The 21534-nt window shown below is 38.3% G+C and overlaps 1 protein-coding gene and 1 pseudogene across 3 annotated transcripts in view; both read right to left on the bottom strand.

Annotated features, from left to right (window-relative positions):
* The window catches only part of Fhit (fragile histidine triad diadenosine triphosphatase), a 1398971-nt gene that overhangs the window by 1253747 nt on the left and 123690 nt on the right, over nt 1-21534 (bottom strand). The window lies entirely within an intron of this gene.
* LOC143399524 (large ribosomal subunit protein bL35m pseudogene) lies at nt 4777-16701 on the bottom strand (annotated as a pseudogene).

The following is a 21534-nucleotide window of genomic DNA, read 5'->3' as shown; positions in this document are numbered from 1 at the left end:
AGCAAACAAGATTTGCTTTTACATACAGGTAACCCAAATAATGCAGGACTGCCTTGAAGCTTGCATCTGCCTGAAAATAAACCCACACAGAATGACCCTGTAGGGATTTGCTAGTGCATTACACAGCAAAACAGTCTAAAATCCTTCTTCATCTGCCCATTCCTCCAACCTTCAAAACAAAAACAAAATCTCATTATCTCTTCCCACCTCTCAGTTGACCCCATCTCCACCTCAGATGCCCTCAGTGCCATCCTGCTTCCTCCTTGTCATCACACTCACCGTGCTCATGCCACCTGTCCCTTCTCTTCAGGATGTAACTTCTGAGAAGTACAGCCTAACCTAGATACCTTCCTCTCTTTGGAGGCAGCCCTCTGGAGTTCTGAGTAATGGAATTCTCCACCTCCCTCAGGGGAGTCAACCACAAGAAAGCCATCCCACCCCTAGCCTTGCCTAGGTACCCACTCATGCTTCTTCCAAAGGCTGCATGAGAATGACTCTCCAAGTCCCTCTTAGCGTAGAACAGCACTGAGGTGACAAGGACCTCATCTGTTCTCTGCCTGGCTTGCAGGGCAAAGTCAGTATTAATCAGAGTGCCCTTTTTGCTGCTGACAGACAAAGTAGATGCACTCATAACCAAGAACTTCTCACCAAACCCTTAGGGCTTTAAATCTTTTTCAAATAAACTGCAATTTGTAAAGAAACCCTTGAAATGATGTTGTGCAAAGAAGTTAAAGCGGGCACAGAAGGATGGAGTAACATTTCACCATCTGCCTGTGATAATAATACTGCCTCCACCTTGCAAACGTCTAATTGATTGGGTGACAGAAGCACAAAGATCCTGCCACAATCTAACAAACAAAGATTATTTCTAAATTGTACCTTCACATAGGAAGACTGCCAAGGTCGTGCTCAGAAGGACCAATTTTGAGCATATGAACTTTCTAGTAGCACAATGATAGGAGTCCTGGGACACAGTTGGGCATGATTGAACCAACTTGCTTTATTATAGTTGCTTAGAGCAATGTCGAGCTAGGGCCACAAAGAGAGCAGATAGATACAAAATGAATTCAAGACAGTGTTTCCCACTGGCAGTATGGAAAATGCCTTAAAGCAATATGAATGGACATCTGTCTGGGTCACCTATAAAGGAAGTCTGTGCTCTAAGCCACTTTACTCTCTCAAGTGTTGACGCAGCAGACTTTTTTTTATACATAGTGAGGTGCAAATAGATGCCCATGCTAGGGTCTAATGGGGCTTAGACTTTATGGGGTGCCATGGTTTTCTATAATGGTAGAGCTCACGCCTGAACTGAGGGGCTTGAGAACAGTGAACTGGCAGAAAAGAGAAGCAGTTTTGATTACACAAATTTCTTAAACTTCCTTTCCCTGCAGAGAAGGCCCCAAAAAACATTCTGATCCACGCCAAATAGAAAGGTGACTTAGCTTATTGTGTCTTACCCAGGTCCCCATGATTGAACAATCAGGGACCACTGTTAAGTAGCTAAATTACAATCCAGCTTTTAAAAATTACTGTATTTTTCCTATAGGTATCATATATTTATATTTATATATATATTATTCCATATGTACCACATATTTGTATAGCTAAATATATCTGCATAAATGTTGAAATTCTTGGAACTAATTAATATTAAAACTGGAAAAAAAAGTCATCATTTCATCTTTTTCTTTAAACCAAGTGTTAAGGAGCTAAATATCCCTTTACTGGTAACTAATTATAAAAAATTCTACTCTGCTCACGGGAAACCTATTTTCCAGCATGTATTTCTATAAAATCAATTAGATTTATACTCTATTATTTGTTTTTATTCATTAAAACATGAAGTAACTTTTTTATTTTCACTATATATATTATTACTTTCTATTTATAGAAAATTATGTTGGTCTTGCATTCACAGGGGGGGTTCACAAATTCTGTTCTTTTTTGGCAGGGGAGGGTAATGGGGATTGAACTCAGGGGCACTCAACCACATCCCCAATCCTATTTTGTATTTTAGTTAGAGACAGGGTCTCACTGAGTTGCTTAGGGCCTCACTGAGTTGCTGAGGCTGGCTTTGAATTCATGATCCTCCTGCTTCATCCTCCTGAGCCACTGGTATTACAGGCACAATTCTGTTTTAATAAGTGAATTAAAGTAAATAAAAGTGAGCAAGTTTAAAAATACATTAAAATATTTTTATTGAGATAATAATAAAAGTGGTCTGTAGACTTAGTCCAGTGCCCCATAGTCTGGGATCAGCTCCCTATTAGCCCTAGTTCTTGCCACTCCGACCAGTTTTTTTCTTCTTTTTTTGTATCAGGGATTGAATCCAGGGGCACTTAACCACTGAGCCACATCCCCAGTCCTTTTTAATGTTTTTTTAAAAGACAGGGTTTCACTAAATTGCTTAGGGACTCACTAAATTGCTGAGGCTAGCTTTGAACTCAAGATCTTCCTGACTCAGCCTCCCAAGCTGCTGGGATTAGAGGTGTGCACCACCATGCCTGGCCAGCTATTTTTTCCTCCAAAGCATGGATTTAGTGTGAAGGATCAGATAATAACTCTTCTAATTACTTAGAAGATCCTTTGCAATCACTTTGTCAACATATTTGGAAAAGGTTATCTATGCAGGAAAGGTCTGGTCTTCTTTACTGGAGAATAGCAGAACAAACAAAAAACAAAAAAAATGGGTTTTTTTATCAACAGCAAAAAGGCAGGCAATCTTCCCACTTTCCCATAAGTTTGTTCTTTCTGCTCTTTCCAATGGTTATGAGTGGCTCTACAAAACAATGACCTGGTTTAGCAGATAAAAGGCCAAGGTTCCTATGTGGAGACATTTTAGTGTGTTTTGTTTTGTTTTTTAATCTGTGAAACCCTTGTTTATTAGCATTGTATTCTTGAGCAAATGACCCTGAACCTGAATATCTATACTTCACAAATGAGATAATGAACGTCAGGCATTCAGCACAAAGCCTAAGATCAGGCACACATAAGTGCCCAAGAAGAGGTATTATGATTATTGTTGTTGCTCTTATTATTTTGTTTTGATAAATGTATACATTGTGAAATGATTACCACAATCATATATTCATCCCCTCACACAGTTATTTTCATGTGTGTAGTGAGAACATTTCAGGCCTATTGTTTTAACAACTTCCAAGTATATAACATATTAATATTAGCCGTAGTTACCATGCTAAACAAAAGATTGCCAGAATTTATTCCTCCTATGTAAAACTTTGCCCCTTTCAACATCCGTTCTCCATTTCCTAACCCATTCTCAGCCCTTGGCAAATACCATTCTACTCCCTGTCCCTCTCCCATAAATTTTACTTTTCCTTTCTTTCAAAAATTTTATTTTAAGCCAGCTGCAGTGGCACATGCCTATAATACCAGCAGCTCGGGAGGCTGAGGCAGGAGGATCGCAAGTCCAAAGCCAGCCTCAGCAATGGCAAGGTGCTAAACAAATCAGTGAGACCCTGTCTCTAAATAAATTACAAAATAGGGCTGAGGAGATGGCTCATCGGTTAAGTGTCCCCTGAATTCAATCCCCAGAACCAAAAAAAAATTATTTTTAAATTATAGTTGTATATATTGATCATGTACAACATGTCTTGAAATATGTGTACACTGTTGAACGACTACATTGAGCATAGGCATAGCCCCACATGCTTTACTTTGTGTGGTAAGACACTTAAAATCTATTTCTATAGCAGCTTTCAGAATAATACATCATTAGTAACTAAAGTCATTAGATTGTACAATAGATTTAATTTATTCTTCCCACTTAAAATTTTGTATCCTTGAACTAATACCTCCATAGATGCTGCCCTCATACCCATCCTAAAACCCTGATACTCTGCTTCTATGTGTTCAACTTTTTAAGAGTCCAATTATTAGTGAGATCATGCAGTATGTTTTTCTATGCCTGGCTTATTTCACTTAACATACTGTCCTTAAGGTTCATCTGTATTGACTTAAATATCAGGATTCCTTAAGGTTTGAGAGTAAATAATATTCTCTCTGTGTGTATATATGTCACATTTTCTTTGTCTGTTCCTCTGTCAATACTGACACTCAGGTTGATTCCATATCTTGGCTACTTTGAATAATGTTACAATGAACATGGAAATGTAGACATCTCTGTGACATAGTAATTTCACTTGCTTTGTCTATATTGCAGTGATAGGATTGCTGGGTATATGGTAAATCTATTTTTAATTTTTAAGGAACCTCCATATTACTTTCCATAATGGTAATACAAGTTTACATCCCCATCAACAGTTCACAAGACTTGTCTTTTCTCCACACCTCACTAACACTCATCTGTCTTTTGGAAATAGTCTATTTAACAGGTGTGGTATGATATTTCATTGTGGTTTCAGTTTTCATTTCCTTGATGATTAATGATGTTGAGAATTTTTTTCATATATTTGTTGGTCATCTGTGTGTCTTCTTTTGAGAAATGTCTATCTTCCTATTCTCTTAATTATTAATGATGTTCATTAAACCATATAACTATGGTGATTTTTACTACATCAGGATATTTCTCCTAAAAAAATTACTGCTGCCTAAATAATCATTTGCCTTAATTAAAGGATGCAATATTTTTATGGGTTTTTTTTTCACACTCAGCTGTAGGACTTCCTTAAGTTTAATGTTGGTGTTGTGTGTTACATCAGTCAGTACAATTCACTTCAAGTCCTATCTCACTCATTTGCAAGGGCATCACGAGGACAAAGAGGACATGCAGTGACGGGCGCCAGAGACCCTGCTCTACACTCTGAGGTTGGTGCGATTGTGGTATTTCTGAGAGGGGTCATCGGAGTACCAGTTCCGCCTCTTCTAGAAAGATGTCGTCATCCTAACTAAGAGTTTACTCTGGGTTTTATTGCAGAACATGAATTCCCTCAAGCGTCCTTTTCTTGCACCTGTCTTTTCATATATATATATATATATATATATATATATATATATATATATATATATATATATATATATATATATTTTTTTTTTTTTTTTTTTTTTTTTTTTTTTTTTTTAATAACCAGCCTTTCTCCTCAGCCAAAGGCCAGAATTAAGTCGAAGAAACCGGTAGACGACAGCTTTCACGGTCTTTCTCTGGCCTTTCCGAGTACTGCGGTCCGTCACGGTTCTGACCCGAGGCTTCGGGGTGTCGGGAAGCAAAGGGGCCGCCCCGAGGGACTGTAAGATGCCCTCCCGTCAGGTTTCCCACAAGCCTAGGTAGGAGCAGAGCAAACGACTGGCGTCTGCACGTGACTGAGCCGCCCAGGGGACACCGCAGTCAACACAGGCACTCTTGGCACTATTCCTACAGGCTGAGGATGCCAACATGTTCAGGGGCCGCAGGAGTCCGACCCGCAGCGGCTCTCAGGGAGCCAGCGAGGACCGAGGCTACCAGGTTGCCGCCCTCGCTACGGCGGCCGTGCTGGGTCTAGATACAATATTATCATCATCGTCGTCATCATCACCGTCATCATCATCATCATCATTTATTCATTCAATACTTATTCAACATATATTTCATTTGAGTCACTGTTCTGGCACTTGGGAAACAGCTCTCCATATCAGAGCAAATTCCTTGCCCTATAGCTTATATTTAGTTGGAGAGAAACAGCATACACAATAAGTGAATGTTAATTACAGTATGTTTGGCAGTAATGAATGCTAGAGAAAAATGGACTATGACCAGGCAAAGGCATTGTTCATTAAGGTAAGCAATTTATCTCCTAAAACACCTGAGTTTAGTGTCATGCAACTTGTTAAGATCTTTAGATATTTCAGTCTTTGGGCCTGTGGTCTTCCTGATGTGATCTCAGAAGAAAGTGAGGCTCCAAAAAGTGGAAAGGAAAAATAATTCTCCCATCTACTTGCTGAAACCTAAATCCCTCCAAGAGTAAAAGAATAGAACAATGGTTTTCCCCTGTGGCAGCCATTGGTAGCCCATCAAACTAGACAATATGGTATGCCACTCCTTAGCATTATGGTAGCAGATATTATCAACTTTTCCTTTTTCCCAGGAAGCCCAAAACCAGCTTCCTAAAACTTCTCAGCAAAGTTCTGTAGACAAGCATTCAGTAAGAAATGCAATCTATTATCATCTTAGAGTTCAAAGTAAATTTTAAGTGTAACTACAACTAGGAAAGATCATGCTGACTTGAAATTATACTTAACTAGTAAGTGCTTCACTCACAAGTGCATATTTTATAAGATGTGGAAAACAGCTAAGAAGAAACACCATAGGTGTGTGGAGGAGGCATAGAATACACAAGAAGGGAGGACAGACTTTAAAATCTCACCCACATTCATATCTCAACACATGTCATAAGCCATTTGTACACACCCTCTGAGTTGAAGGAATAACCTCCTTTAGTTATCTTAATCTCACACAGACACATAGCCTATAAATTATAGTGTTGACAAATGGCAGTTCTATTCTTCCTGTGGTTTAGGCCAAACACCCAGAGTTCATCAGCAAATTCTTTCAGTCTCACCTTCAAAAGTCTAACAGAATCCAATCATTTCTTGCCAACTCCACCATTACCTTTCAGGTCAAGCTACCCCTAGGTATTGGCTGGAGGACCTGCAATAGCTCCAAGCAGTCTCAGCCTCTACCTGTGCTCCTGGGCTGTCTACCCTCACTCAGGAGCTTCCCCAAACCTAAGTCAAATCACATCCTTTCTCTGGCCAAAGACCTCCAGTATTGTTCCACCTCACCCAGAGAAAAGTCTTACAAGGTCCTTCATACCCATGCATGTAACTTTGTCTCAGGCCTCTTGTCCCTTGTTCCCTTTGCACTCTCCTCTCCAGTCCCCAGGCCTCCATGCTCACCTCCAACAGGCCTGGGGTTTTTCTCCCTCAAAACCGTTATACTTGCTGCTGTCTCTGCTTGGGAGGCCTCTTCTCCAAGGAGTTATATGGTTGCTTCCTCATTTCAGTCACATCTTTGACTGATTACTCCAGCTAAAATAGCACACAAATCAGCCCCTACCTCCACACCTCTCTACCACGCCCTACCTTGATAATTCCTCATGGCACTCATTACTACCTGACCTAATGTTCCTCCTCCCTCCTTTCTTCCCTGCTTCTCTGCCTCCTGGCTTGCCTGCCTTCCTCCCTCCCTTTCTACCTTTAACTACTATTTGTCTCCCAAAAGAATCTGTTGAGGCTCAGAAAATAGTCCCCTGAAGTATGGCGCTTTGACATGTGGGGCACTTTGAACTAAAGAAGAACCAAGGTCTCCCTGCCCTTCTGCCCTCCAGCCCCTAACCCCTTTTTCTCCTCATAAGCACAGGGAGGGGCTTTATCTGAATTTCCTTTATCTGACTAAAACCAGAAAAAGCATTCAACAGTTGAATGCAGTTTTCAAGAACTCCCTCCCTGGAACCCCATCAACCAGAGAAGATGAAGGGAGACTGAAGGTTGCTGCCTGCTCACCCCAGGGAGCCTCTGGCACAACAGATCATCTGTTCTCCTGAGGACTGATTCCTGAGAGGTTACCTATACAAGACAATCTGGGTTCACCATGGATTTCCTTCTCTCACCCCTCCACACAAAACCTCTGGCCATGTCCCCTCCCATTCCTTTCTGTAGTTTAGGACACTATAAACTTAAAACACTTGGACTTTTTTTCCAGTATTATATTTTACAATGCTCCCATTTGTAGGCATGTTACAGATTTGCTTTTTCTCCTGTCCATCTGTGTTAATTCACTTTATCATATAAATTCAAATTACTGAATTTTCAGGTAGAAGGAAAGTTACTTTTTCCCTTACAAATACAAACTCCCTCCAAATAAGGGCATGGCCTATTCTGTTTATTTTTGTGCCCAGATTAGAGTCTGTCCCAGGACAGGCATTCCAACGGCTTTGATAAAAAACTCAATCACCACCAAGACTGGCATCACGCCACAGCAGGAAGAAAACTCACATCTACAAAATACAACTGCTCTGCTTGAGTGGGTTAAGCTCGGTCTCCTGTAACAGTGGGTGATCAAGGTCTAAACACATAATGATAGTGCTGGGGTGATGGAAAGTGAAAGTCCTTTACTCTTGGAGGAAAGCTAGATGTTATCACATGCTGAATTTGCTCAGTGGCATTTAGGTTTTAGAGGTATAAAATAGTATTCTTATTTCTTAAATTCTTGCTAGGAAAAAAAAAAACAACTTTGATTTGCCAGTCTGAAACTCTCTACTTGCTCCTTCACTAAGTCCCTTAAAACAAACATTTTTATACTCAATTTTTGATAACACAAGGTTTAATAAAATAGAACTATTATGTTACTATACAATAAGCTATATACATCCAAAGTTTTAGGATACTGTCAAAAGTTTTCCTCATTGAAACTGACAGCTATCCCTAAAGCAGAGGTTATTTTAAGCATATCATTCATTCATTTTAAGCCTCAGCACCTTTAATCTTCAAAATGAATGGCTGCAATAGGCTATCTCTAGCATTTGTTCCAAATTATGCATTCAATGAGTCAGGCAACAGGAACCAGTGGAAAGGGCTTGGAATTTGGAGTTTAAGATCTGTCTCAGTCACTTAACAGCCATATGAATCTCAATTTTTTTTTCATTTATTACTGGAATTACCTACATTGCCTAAATCACCTTTTAGAATCTTAAGGCATACATCTAGAGGATCACCCAAGACAAGACAGTGCAGACAGGGAGCTCATCGATATGGCTTACCAAGTTGAACAGAATGTGTGACACTTTGCAGGCACTTATGTGCATTTGTTGAAAAAAGGAAAGAATATATACATAGAAACACAAAACAAACTTCCCTACATCCTCAACTGCCAGGATTATTATGGATTAAATACAACAATGTACGTTATAAGGACTTTCTAAAGCAATGTACATTGAATGAGCTTTTTAAATTCTACAGTAATACAAGTGCTAATAATTTTTATCATAGATGGACTTCACATTTGCCCGGTGCAGCATTGGTTGTCTTATTAATTTAACAGCAGTAAAACCGGAACTATTTATTGAAACCTTACTGTGTCCTAGGGAGACAAATATATAAAATTTTGCCTTTTGAGTCAACTAGAATGTCCCAACTTAAGTTCTAGCCAGCAGAAATCAGAACCTGAGTCAACAAAACTCCCACACCAGCCAGCAGTCACTTAGCACTTAGTTATTTGCAAGGCTCTGGGTATGGTGTTTTGGAGACACAAGCTCATTTAATTTTCAAACAGCCTTTGAGGTAGCTATAGCTATATTTCCCTTTTTACAGAGCAAGAAACAGAGACTTAAAGAAGTTAAGTAACTTTCTCCAAGATCACAGTTAGTAGGTGACAGAGTCAAGATTTGAGTGACTTCAAAGTCCATGCCCTTAGCTAGTATATAATAAGCAATGCATTCATGTAAACTTAACACCAAATGTGTGCTGAGTAATTTGGTGTTTTTATTTTTGTTCAAGGAAGAGCTGTTTTAGCACTCTATCGGCACTGCCTTAATCTTTTTTTCCCCCTAAAGTGAAAATCTGTGCCTGGGAAAAAGGGAAGACCATGAGACAAGAATAGCCTGCAAAGGTAGGCAGGCCCAGTTTTGAGATATTCCTACATTGGCCCTTTTTGGTGTCTCAACTGTGCTGTCATATTCTGTAGGGCAGTGTCAGTTAGAAATGAGAATTGCCTCCCTTCCTTAAAATGCTATGTCCCTTTCTCAGGTACTCAATGACTAAATAAAATTCTTTTTATTTCTCTCCTTTTCAGGGCAAACATGTTCACTCCAGTCATTATGACCATGAGCTTGCCTGATTCACAAGCAGTTCCTAATTAAGTAGAACTATTGAATGCTGTGAGATATGAAATCTCTTGCTGCTAAATTGCACACAGGCTGAAAGCAATGAGAATTTGTTTAGATATGCACAGTGCTTTACATTTGGGGACCAGCAGTTACAGAGACACAGAGACCAATCATCATTAGGACAGCCCTATCTTTGCTGCCAAGAAATGAAGATCCTCACACAGAGCTACCTGCCCAGAATAATGGTCAAGAAGCTGATGAGAAGTTAATGAGACTATGAATCAAAATTTACCAAACTAAAATCCCCCCAAAGGCCTTGGCTTCTAGTTGTTTCTGTTTGACTTTATCTTGGCACTATCTAAAAAACAAGATAACTACATTTAGTTCTCTCCATTAATGGTCTATCTTTAAATAATTCTTCCAGGTAACCATCCTGCCCTATTTCTTTTGAGGATAAATAAATAAAGAGGATCAAAAGATATAATATAAAATATAAAATCCAAATGCTGAAAAAAGTCAACCATATTAGTCATTTCCCTAAATATATTTGTGTCTATAGTACTCTCTTTAGGAAAATTAAGCATATAGGAAAAACAGCCACCATTTACTGAGGACTTAGTATGTACTAAGCATCATACTGAATGCTTGACCCCCATTAACTGACAGTTATATAGCCTAAGCCTGGCTCATTTACCAGTTTGTGATCTCACAGCACCAAGTATTTTCTGTCATTAAAGTTAATTGCAAACTGGGCACCTCTGTCTTGGTGTGAACCAAGACTTCACTAGAACCAGGTTCATGTCTATTTTAGTTTCCCATTACAACCCCAACTTCTAACATAACCCCTGATATACAGTAGATATTCCATAAACATTTGAGATTAATGTAGAAGTTAAGACTTAACACTACTCAGTTGACATAGCTGGTAAGTAGTAAAATTCACTTCTGAATTCAAATTCCAGGGCCTGTGCTCCTAACCTGCAGCACATGGTCTCCCTCACAGATGGTCAGTCTTGCATTAAAAAACATCAAAAAAGAAGCAAATAAGAGCAACTATTACTATCATCACACTCCCAGTACAGATATTTAAAAGCAAAAGAAGTTTCTCTATGACTATTCAGGTAAAGGCTATTACAGAATAATCCCCGTGGGTACAAAAAGCATATTAGAAAGGTTTTAAGGATACTATGAAATCATTCCCAATGTTTTCTCAGGGTCCCTTTCCATTCTTTATATTGTTTCAAGTTTATTTTATTATAACTGAATATTTAGGACTCAAGGGATACTGGCTAGTGGAACATACAAAATTCTCAGTCCAACAAGGAATCTAGCAACAAGTGTTGTCTTGAATAACTTGTAGGAATAAAAGGAGAAAACAAATATGTAGCCCTGAACTGTTCCTAGCACATAAAAGGATATATTAATAGCATTTATTCTTATTAATATTTGTCCAACTGTGTTTATTTCTATAGTATCTATCCTACTGTGATTATTGGCATCTAGAAGCTCAAGATGTGGACTTGATCATACCCGAATCCCAGCTTGACCACTTACTCTGTCAGTCATTGGTCAGATGATATAACCTCAATATCTTTCCTCACTCATACAGTAGAGATGATAATACCATCTACTTCACAAAAATGCTTGACATAGAATAGAAATTAGAGGGAAAAATAATAATTGGTGCCTATTTTCATCTTTTCCTCCTCATTACTTAGTCAACTGTGTGTGGACTAAATCTTGCCTTAGAACCTGGAAATCGGAGCATATATGTCTGTCTTATTTAATGCAAAATTGTAGCAAGTAGGTTCCATTCAGGTATCCCACCTCTCAAGGGCCCAGTGGTCTTTCTGTTCTCATTAAACCATGAAAATACACACTGATTGTGTCCACCCTGCCAAGGAAGTCCAGGTTTGAAATCATGAGGCCAGGGACTCCCTATAACTTCTAAGACAAAGTTTATATTCTTTAGCATACCTCCCATTTTAAGGCTCAATATCACTTGGTCTAAACAATTTTGCGTTTCACATCATGGTCAAAAGATGCTCCTTCTCTTTAAGAATAGAAATTCAATCCAGTAGACTCATGAGGAATATTAAAATAGGACTTTTCCCTTTCCATCCACATGCAAACTTGTTTTGTCTTTACTGTAGCAAATCACCTATTCGTTCAGTCCAAAATAACTACCTAGCTGTTGTTCTTGGTGCTGAAAAAAAAAAAATGCTTGCGTTCACAGAATCCACAGCCTAATGGAAGAGATGGAGCTATATGATAAATCTATAATACAATGGGAAATAAGTATAAAACAAGGTTTTGTACTCTTAGACTGGAAAAAGAGAAAGCTGAAGCTTGTAGGATGGGTAGAAATTCACCAGATGAAGGGGGTGCACTGTATGTAGGAAGCCTGGCACTAGAATGGAACTGAACATCTGGCAAGAAGCAGGAGCACAGAGTAAGGGCTATGATGATGAGGCTGGAAAAATAGGCAGATACTGGTTATTTGGTAGAACAAAGATGATAAAGATCATGGGAACTAGACAAAAAGGGATGATGACAGAAATGAATGGATTCTAGAGATAGTCAGTGGATAAAATAACCTGCTGGTAGAATGGGGCAGGGAATGATGAGAGTGGTATTCAAAATGACTCTTGGGTTTGTGGCCTTTGCAAATGGATGGAGATACCAATTACTAGGATCATTCTTAAAAATGCCTTGACACAACTGAGAGGAGATAATGAAGTGATAACTACTTATAAACACATACAAATACATTAGAGAACAGATCTGGCTGGTACTTATGGCTTGTGGGAAAGCATAGGGCTGGGAAGGGCATCAATGCATTGTTAATTAGAGAAGAAGGAGAAGGAGAAGGAGAAGGAGAAAGAGAAGAAGAAATAGCTGAATCTACAATTCAAGAACCAGGAAATTTCCTTCAGGACCAAAACCACTTTCCAAACAGCCAAATCAATCTAAATATCAAACTGAAATACAGGCACTTTAGAATTTTATCAGCTACACAAAAGTGGTTGCATAATATCATTAACTCTCGCCATTCCTAGTAACCAAAAATGCTTTAAGATTTAAAGGAGTGACTGAGAAAAATTATGGAATTTCCAGACAGGAAGATTATAATAGATAAATGGCCCATAGATTTTTTCCAGTGTTTCTCAAACATTTTCAGTGAAGTCCCAAAATAACAAAGGAGATTATCTTAAGAGTCATAGGGGTGCAATTTTAAGCTTCCCTCTACAGATGTAAATGGTTTTTGAAATCTAGTCTAGTGCTCTAAAATTTCATGCAAAGTTTGCATGATACTGCAAAATATAATTATGTTCTTTCATATATGTATATATTACATGTATGTATTCATATGTGTACTATATTACATATATGTACATTATACACACATTTAGTTCCCTCAGATTTTGAGGCAAAAATCTTATGTCACAAATGTGCATCCATTAGTCTGTGACTTTGGGGATGCCCTTGTCTACAGCTTCAATGGAGGATTGAACTCATTATCTAAGTTGAGAACCATGAAATTAATCAGAGATGGACAAGGAAAGTTTTTCCTTAGAACAGGGGACTAGACTCATGACCTGTAGAAGTCACTCTTGATTCCTCCAAATCCTATAACACATATTAATAATCATATTAATACTAAAAGCAACACTAAGTGCTTTTTAAATTCATTCTCTCACATAAGATGAGGTTACTATCGCACATAGTAGGTACACAGGTACCATGAGGTGGATAATCAACTTCACAAGGAGGAAACAGACAAAGAGACACAAAATGCTTTCTCAAAGTATGAAAGCACATGCAGGTGTCATGATTTGAACTTAGATAGTCCTAGTCAAAACTAGACTATTACTGTCTTCTCTGCTAACCATTAGTAGCACACTCAACCTATCGCTCTCATTGATGGTTTACATTTAGTGGCAATTAACAACAAAAACTAAAAGGCACATTTCAAAAATAGAAAGAAAAAAAAAAAGCTTTATCTTCTCCAAACATAATTTTATTTAACTGAAAAAATACCGGGGTGCAAATTGGACATTTTGGGTATATAACGTCAAGTGTTGCTAATTAAGTAAATGAGTGACGAATCATAATATTAACACTAGTCATTAAACAAAATTGCATTTAAATTAGATTTACTAAATAGTTTACAAAAAATAAAATAAGCCAACTTCAAAGAAACTTTCCAATAATTTCATTTGTAAAACCTAGATGGTAAAGAATTCTTCTGTATTATTTTGAAAAATGAATCTGAATAGGAAATGGGAAACTCCATAATGATTTCTGTCCCTGTCAACATTTCTCTACAGTCATAACATCTTTTAAGCAACATGAGACATGATTTTTTTTTAAAGAGAGAGAGAGAGAGAGAGAGAGAGAGAGAGAGAATTTTATTATTTATTTTTTAGTTTTCGGCGGACACAACATCTTTGTATGTGGTGCTGAGGATCGAACCCAGGCCGCACGCATGCCAGGCGAACGCGCCACCGTATGAGCCACATCCCAAGCCCCGAGACATGATTTAATTCACCCAAGAGAGGTCACCTTGCTTGAGGGTCAGACCCCTTCTGTTTAAATTCTCTTTACTCAATCAAATGTACTATGGAATGGAAAATGTGGCATATTCTTGTCCTAGAATTATCCCTATGTTAACTAAAATCACCTTACTTTTGAAGCAAATGAGCCATGAGATACAATGGCAAAAATTGATTTGGAAGAGTAAATATAGCCTGAAAAGAGAATCTATGTATTTGTAATAAGAAGTCCTTGGATGGCCCTGGATACCACAGAGAGGCTATAAGGGCATGAGAATGCAAACAGGAACAGAATTATACAAAAAAACTTAATGTGTCATCACTAAAAGAAACATTCATTCCTCTACAAACAAATACATTTACTGATGGTTACTGTATCTTGTAAGTGGTTTTGGGTCAACCTCAATTCAATGTCATCACCCCTGAGCCTGTAGCCCCATCCTAGGTAGAGTATAGATCACTACTCCTAAATACAGGTTCCTATAATTTCCTTCCCAGCACTTTTCAAACACTCTAATTATGTTCTCTCATTCTCGCTCTCTCTCTTTCTATCTCTCCCCCATACACACACCCTTGCTAATTGTCTGTGTCCCCTTTGTCGTGTTCTCTGTAGTGCCTAGCTCAGTGTCTGGCCCACAGTAAGGAGAGGCTATAAAACATCTGCTGAATGAATGAACAAGGCTATGAATGGCAAATGAGATACAGAGTTCCTGTGAGTTCATTTTTACAAATCAGATTCTATTTCATTTCATTAAGTACTTTTATTTACTGGCTGTCTTCTGAAATTACTCTGGGTTTTGATTAATAAGGAGAAACTGATTCTATCTTCAGGGAGGAGGGGGGAAAATCTTTCAGTTACTTGTTCCAAAGGTCTTTCAAAATAATGTTGCAGTATAATTCGGTTTGAAAGCTAGGTCCAACATTTTATTACCTCCAAATTTATTCAGAAAAGCTGAAGGCCCGTGATAAGGTTCATTAAGTCGCTGAAAGGCCTATCTTCACATGCCTTTCACACAAAAGGTCTCAACTTAATGCCAGGTAATTACTGTTCATTTTCCCCTGGTTATTTCTATTTCCTCAAGATTCCAAGGGAAGTTGGTCTCATCGGACACCACCTGCAGTTTGAGATGTGAGCACAACAAGAAAGACCCATGTTCACTTAGAGCTACAACTAAGGAAAGACAATCCTGGCTCTGGGGTCTAGAATTTAAACTGAGACTATGTACACACCACCCTCTGTCCAGAATCCAGGCCAAGAGAGAAAAGTTTCTTGTACACAAACTGATCATGGTCTCCATTTTAAAGACATCATTTTCCATGGCACCTGGAATCTGTAGCACACCTGTAGGGTTATAGATAGAAGTTCCAGCTCCACATTACCAGGGCTCAGCCCTCAACTCCCTCACTTTCTATCTTGTAACTCTGGGAAAGATACTAACACAGGAGATTGTCTGTGTGCCAGTTTCCTCTTTTGTAAAATAGGGTTTATTGTACCTACTGTAGTGTTGTGAGAATTAAATGCAAAGTACATGGATCTGTATCTTACACATGCTAAGTTCTCTGTAATGTTATTTATCAATAATAATTTTTGTTATCATCATTATCATCACTTATGATGCCCATTTACAAGCATTTATCCCTGATATTTATAATAACTTTGGCCCTAATTCTACCAATGTTATTGGAGATAATCAAGTCTCACTCTGTGTGAAACAGCACAATAGAGGTGAATGGTGACCAGGAAAGACCATTAGACTCTTTCACTACAGTGTTGCAGGGAAGAGTGATATAGTTCCCTTTGAGGCAACTGAAAATCTACACCTGGCTTTGTTTTTTGTTTTTTGAGGTACTGGGGGTCAAGCATTCTACTACTGAGTATTATGTCCCCAGCCCTCTACCTGTTTTTATAATTGATCACCTGATAACTACACTGAATTCTTCCTTTACTGATTACAACAGGCTTCTTTTACAGCAAACTCTTTCTCACTTGAGCAGTGTCCATGGATGGCCAGGCAGGTCATCCATGATAGCTTAGCTCCTTACAGATACAGTGATTGTTAATTTTATGTGTCCACTTGATTGAGCTAAGGGATGTACAGATAGCTGGTAAAACAGCATTTCTGGGTGTGCCCATGAGGGTGTATCTGGAGGAAATTAGTATTTGAATCAGAAGGCTAAGAAAGGAAGACCATATTCACCATAGGACTGGACATCATCATCCACTAAGTGCCCAAGAGAACACAAAGGCAGAAGAAGGGAGTTTTCTTTCTATGCTAGAGCAGAAGGTCTTGTGCTCCTGGACTGAAGCTTACATTAATCAGCCTTCCAGTTTCCAGGTCCCCATGCTCAGACTGGAACCACGCCATTGGTTCACCTGGTTCTCAATCCTTCAGACTCAGATTGAAACTATACTATTGGCTCACCTGGGTCACCAATGTGCACATGACATATTGTAGGACTTCTCAGCCTCCATAATTATTTGAACCAATTCCTTATAATCAATACCTTTCAATTGGTCTATTTCTCTGGAGAACCCTCATTAATACAACCCCTAATTCATAAGGAGTATCATGACCTGGGTTCAGTTCTTAGCTGTTACCAGTTACCCATGGCATGCTATTTTATACACAAAGTCTTGGTTTGCCACCTAGGAATACAGTTAATAACAATAATATCAAACTCAAAGTATTTTAAATATTATATGAGATTATCATGGGCTAGTCCCTAAAACACATAGTTCGGTGTCACTGGTAAAGCAAACATTCAATAAGCTTTAGCTATTGTGTTCAGATGTGTCTGAGGCATGTAGATTCCAGAAAGCTTTTGATATTAAATGGTCACTACAGAAATACAACCCATAGGTCAAGTCCTCTAACAGAGTAAACATTATATTTGAATACTGTGTCTTGACTCCAAAAGGCTACAGAGAAATATTCATGTAACAACAGATTAAGAATCAGAGGTTGAACTATATGTTCTCTTTTGACATTCTCAATAAGCTGTCCCTACCTAAAATGTTGAGATCCTTCTCATTTACAGAAATGCTTTGAGTTTGGTCTTCAAAAGTAGGACTTTTTCACTAGTTTTATTAAATGGTCTGATGTTAACAGGAAAATTATTAAGAGGATGACCAAAATACCTTTGTAGAAGTAGGAATAGAAGGTAGGCATGGAGTAAGTTTTTTTTTTAATCTGCTTCTTATTGTTCTCCACTATGTTATGCTTACTTAATGGCAGAATATGAATATTCTTGAGACCAGGAAAGAAAAAGTATGTGAATAACATATTATCAATAGGGTCTGGTTTCTTCTTGAGCTAACAGTTCCATTTTTCAGGTTGACAATTCATAGCATTGAGAACTATGTGATCAGAAAGCAAAATTTAGGAAGGTAGTAGATAAAAATGGGTATCATACCACCAAAAAAAAAAAAAACAGAAGTTGTGTTTTCTCTTACACAACAGATAATACAGCACACAGACAGCAAGTCTGAGTGGAGGACAGTACTGGAGCAAGATGTGTTTTAGAATCAGAATTTTATATCTAAAAACCTACTGGTGTGACACTGCCTCTGTATCAGAATGAGTTCAGCATTAAGAAGAGGCTGAAGCTGTATGATCTAGCACTTCCCATCACACTCACCAGACAGAGATGCTTTCTTTTAAATGACCCACCCCATGGCTCAATCCTTATCATTCTCCATTCTAAGGAAGGGTAGGTAATGATCTAGTAGCAAGGTAACAAATATTTGCCAACTGGCTGGGGGTGTTGAGGGTGTTCTTATTGTAGTGTTTGATGAACTCTATGGTGTAAACATTCTCACCATGGCTGGCATTCAACCTCCCAACGTGGTAACACTGACCATGGAATTGGGAAAGAAGCCTATATAACCAACTTTTGCAAATGGGTACGTGTTGGGTCCAGTAGGGCTTATACTGTGTGTTGAGGCAATGGAAACCTCACTGACAAATGTCCTTTTGAAGTATATATGGTTTATAGAGTAGTTTTTAATATGGCTAATTGTGAGAGTTCAAGTATTACTTCGTTTAAGTACTAGAAATGGAAATATAATTTCTAATCCACTTTTCTTTCAGAATGAAATATTAACTTCTATCTTCCATCTGTGCAGTTCCTCTTGTAGTAAATGCAATTTTTTAGAGTTTCTTTTCTCTTTGCAGTGCTACATCTGCTAGTGTTTTCCATTTGCCAGCTCCCAACATGTCCCCAATTACTTCTTTTTTATTTTATAGCCTCCATGCTGATGTTTCATCAGTTACAACCGCTGGGTTCCACTGAGCATTAACAGTCTGCAGTGGCTCCAGGAGGGTACATAATTCACTAAGTATACCAAACCTTTTTTTCTCCAAAGAATATTGTTTAATATAAATACAGTGTGAAGTTAGTGTAGTACAAAGGAAAGTTTTTCCCTTGGAATTATCAAAAAAAAAAAACTGGGGAAAAAATTAGATCCATGGAAAACCTGATTTAGAAACAAGAATAAGAAATCACTTCAGTTTAAGAAGTATTATTTTTTTTACTGAACAAAAAAGCAAAAGATTAATACATTTGAGTACATGAACAAGTTTGTATTTAAACCTATTCAATCAAAATATTTTTGCTACAAGAAACAGAAGTTAAAACAACCTCATGTGAGACATATGAACACTTGAAAACCTAAGATGCAGTAGACCCCCAAAATCATTTTAGTACAATACAAACTAACAGAAAAGATCAAGAAAAAGTTTTATGTTTTGCTTTTAATTTCATTTTTTCTTATAAATACATAATCATCTTATGAAAAGAGTTCCTCAATTACCTTGATGGATGATCTGCAAATTTACAAGTAGGTAGGAAGAAACTAGAAGTAATTGCCCCCAAAACCACTGAAAAAATCAAACCATTCAACTCTAATAAGCGGCTTAAAATTGGGTACTGTTTTCCAAAGTTTTAGAAAAATTATTCTAGCAAACAACTTTATTTTCTTTATTTTTTTAAATTTATTCTTATGTGGTAGTAAGGATTGAACCCAGTGCCTCACACATGCTAGGCAAGTGCTGTACCAATGAGCCACAACCTCAGCCCACAAATAACTCTATTAGTCAAGATGTGAACAATGAAATAATTAAATTTAAACTGTTTAAAAGTATGAGTTAAATGCCCCAGATAGAAGAGAGGGTAGAAGATTGTGGGGCAATCAGAATTCTTTTGGGTGGTGGAATGGGGAAAGGGAAGCTGGATGGGAGGAGGGGGATCTTTGAAGGAAAGTTTTTAAACAGCAGCAGCAATATACAACATTTCTGGAGTATCAAGCAGTCATAAACCCTTGACACGCTTAACCTTCTCTGGTCTCCACAACTCTGTGAAGTGGGTATCACGTATCCCATTTTACACTACTCAGGGTATTAAGTAAATAATAAAGAGCCAGCACTTAGACAAGTGTTCAGTGGGGTAGAGCCTGGGGAGGAGCCCACGTGTCTGAAAGCACAGACCACTTAACTTTAGACTGCAGCATCTAGTTTCTAAGAACACTCTTAGCAAATACCATTTCCACCACCTGAAAAATTATTGAAAAATACCACTTCTGTAGGATCAACTCAAAGGCCAAACCAGCACTCTCCACTTCCAGTTCACCCCAGCTCTCATGCACTGTAGCTTCGTAATGCCTAAGGGGTGGAGCTGGACTTCAAAGTCAATTATGTCTGACTCCAAAGACCCAAAGTTTACCACTCCAGGCCAAATGTATTTTGCTTCTCACAAGGAAAAAACAGTAGGGATTAAATCAACCTTTCAACTTAAAACAGCATACTACAGGGACACAGCCACATCAATGTTTATAGCAGCACAATTCACAGTAGCTAAACTGTGGAGCCAACCTAGATGCCCTTCAGTTGATGAATGGATGAAGAAAATGTGATATATATATACACAATGGAATATTACTCAGCAATAAAAGAGAATAAAATCATGGGATTTGCAGGTAAATGGATGGAGTTGGAGAAGATAATGCTAAGTGAAGTTAGCCAATCCTAAAAAAACAAAAGCTGAATGTTTTCTCTGATATAAGCAGTGACTCATAGTGGGGTAGGGAGGGGGATCATGGGAGGAATAGAGGAACTCTAGATAGGGCAGAGGGGTAGGAGGGGAAGGGAGGGGGTAGGGGGTTAGCAATGATGGTGGAATGTGATGGACATCATTATCCAAAGTACATGTATGAAGACATGAATTGCTGTGAACATACTTTATATACAATGTATATACTCTATATACTACATGCTCTATATACAATATAGATATGAAAAATTGTGCTCTATATGGGTAATATGAATTGTAAGGCATCCTGCTGTCATGTATTTAAAAAATAAAATCAAAATTAAAATAAATAAATAAATAAATAAACCTTTCAAATCTATGGATGTGCCAGAGGGTGGGAAGGGCACTATCTCCAATTTTTTCATGGCTGTCCTTTGTGTTTTAGCAACCCTAATCATCTGTAAAGCTCCTTGCAGGTGACCTCTTTTCTAAGATTAGAAGTCTTCTGGGACCCTTGCCTTAGTGTAAGCCTACCTTTTTCATGTAAAGTCATGCAAGGCCAAAGCTATAATCCAGTGGTTCTCAAACTGTGGACCCTAGACTAGAAGCATCAGTATCCCCAATCAATTCACCAGAAACATGAATGCTTAGGTCCTACTCCAGACTTACTGAATCAGAAATTCTAGGGATGAGGCCCAGAAATCTGTGTCCTAACAAATCCACTAGGTGATTCTGATGTACAAATGTAAAAATCACAGTGGTGTGAGAAGGTTGTGTGAAGGTTTCCCTGGACTTATGTAAGTAGAGGTGGCAGTCCAACCTTCATCCCTGGCTCCTGGGTAGGTTCATAAATTAAAGCTAGACAATAAATCCTCAGGGAATCCTGAGTCAGGTTCCCCTGTTTTCCTAGCCATACTCCAGACAAGTAAGCACTGGATCATTATACATTTATTTATGATGGATGGCAGCCTTGCCAACTAAACAGTAAGCTCCAGGAGGGCCACTGCATCTTCAGGATATAGCTAGTAGTTTGGCATACGACAAGCACTCAGTAAGGATTTATGGAATGAGTAAATCAGTCAAGTCCACAATGCTCAAGGAGTCCAGTGTGGCCTTCTATGGCACACATGAGTCTCACAGCTACGTTTTCAGTTAAATACTTATCAGGCATC

This window comes from Callospermophilus lateralis, chromosome 1, assembly GCF_048772815.1.
Source record: "Callospermophilus lateralis isolate mCalLat2 chromosome 1, mCalLat2.hap1, whole genome shotgun sequence".
NCBI lineage: Eukaryota > Metazoa > Chordata > Mammalia > Rodentia > Sciuridae > Callospermophilus > Callospermophilus lateralis.
This window is presented reverse-complemented; position numbering and strand designations above follow the sequence as displayed.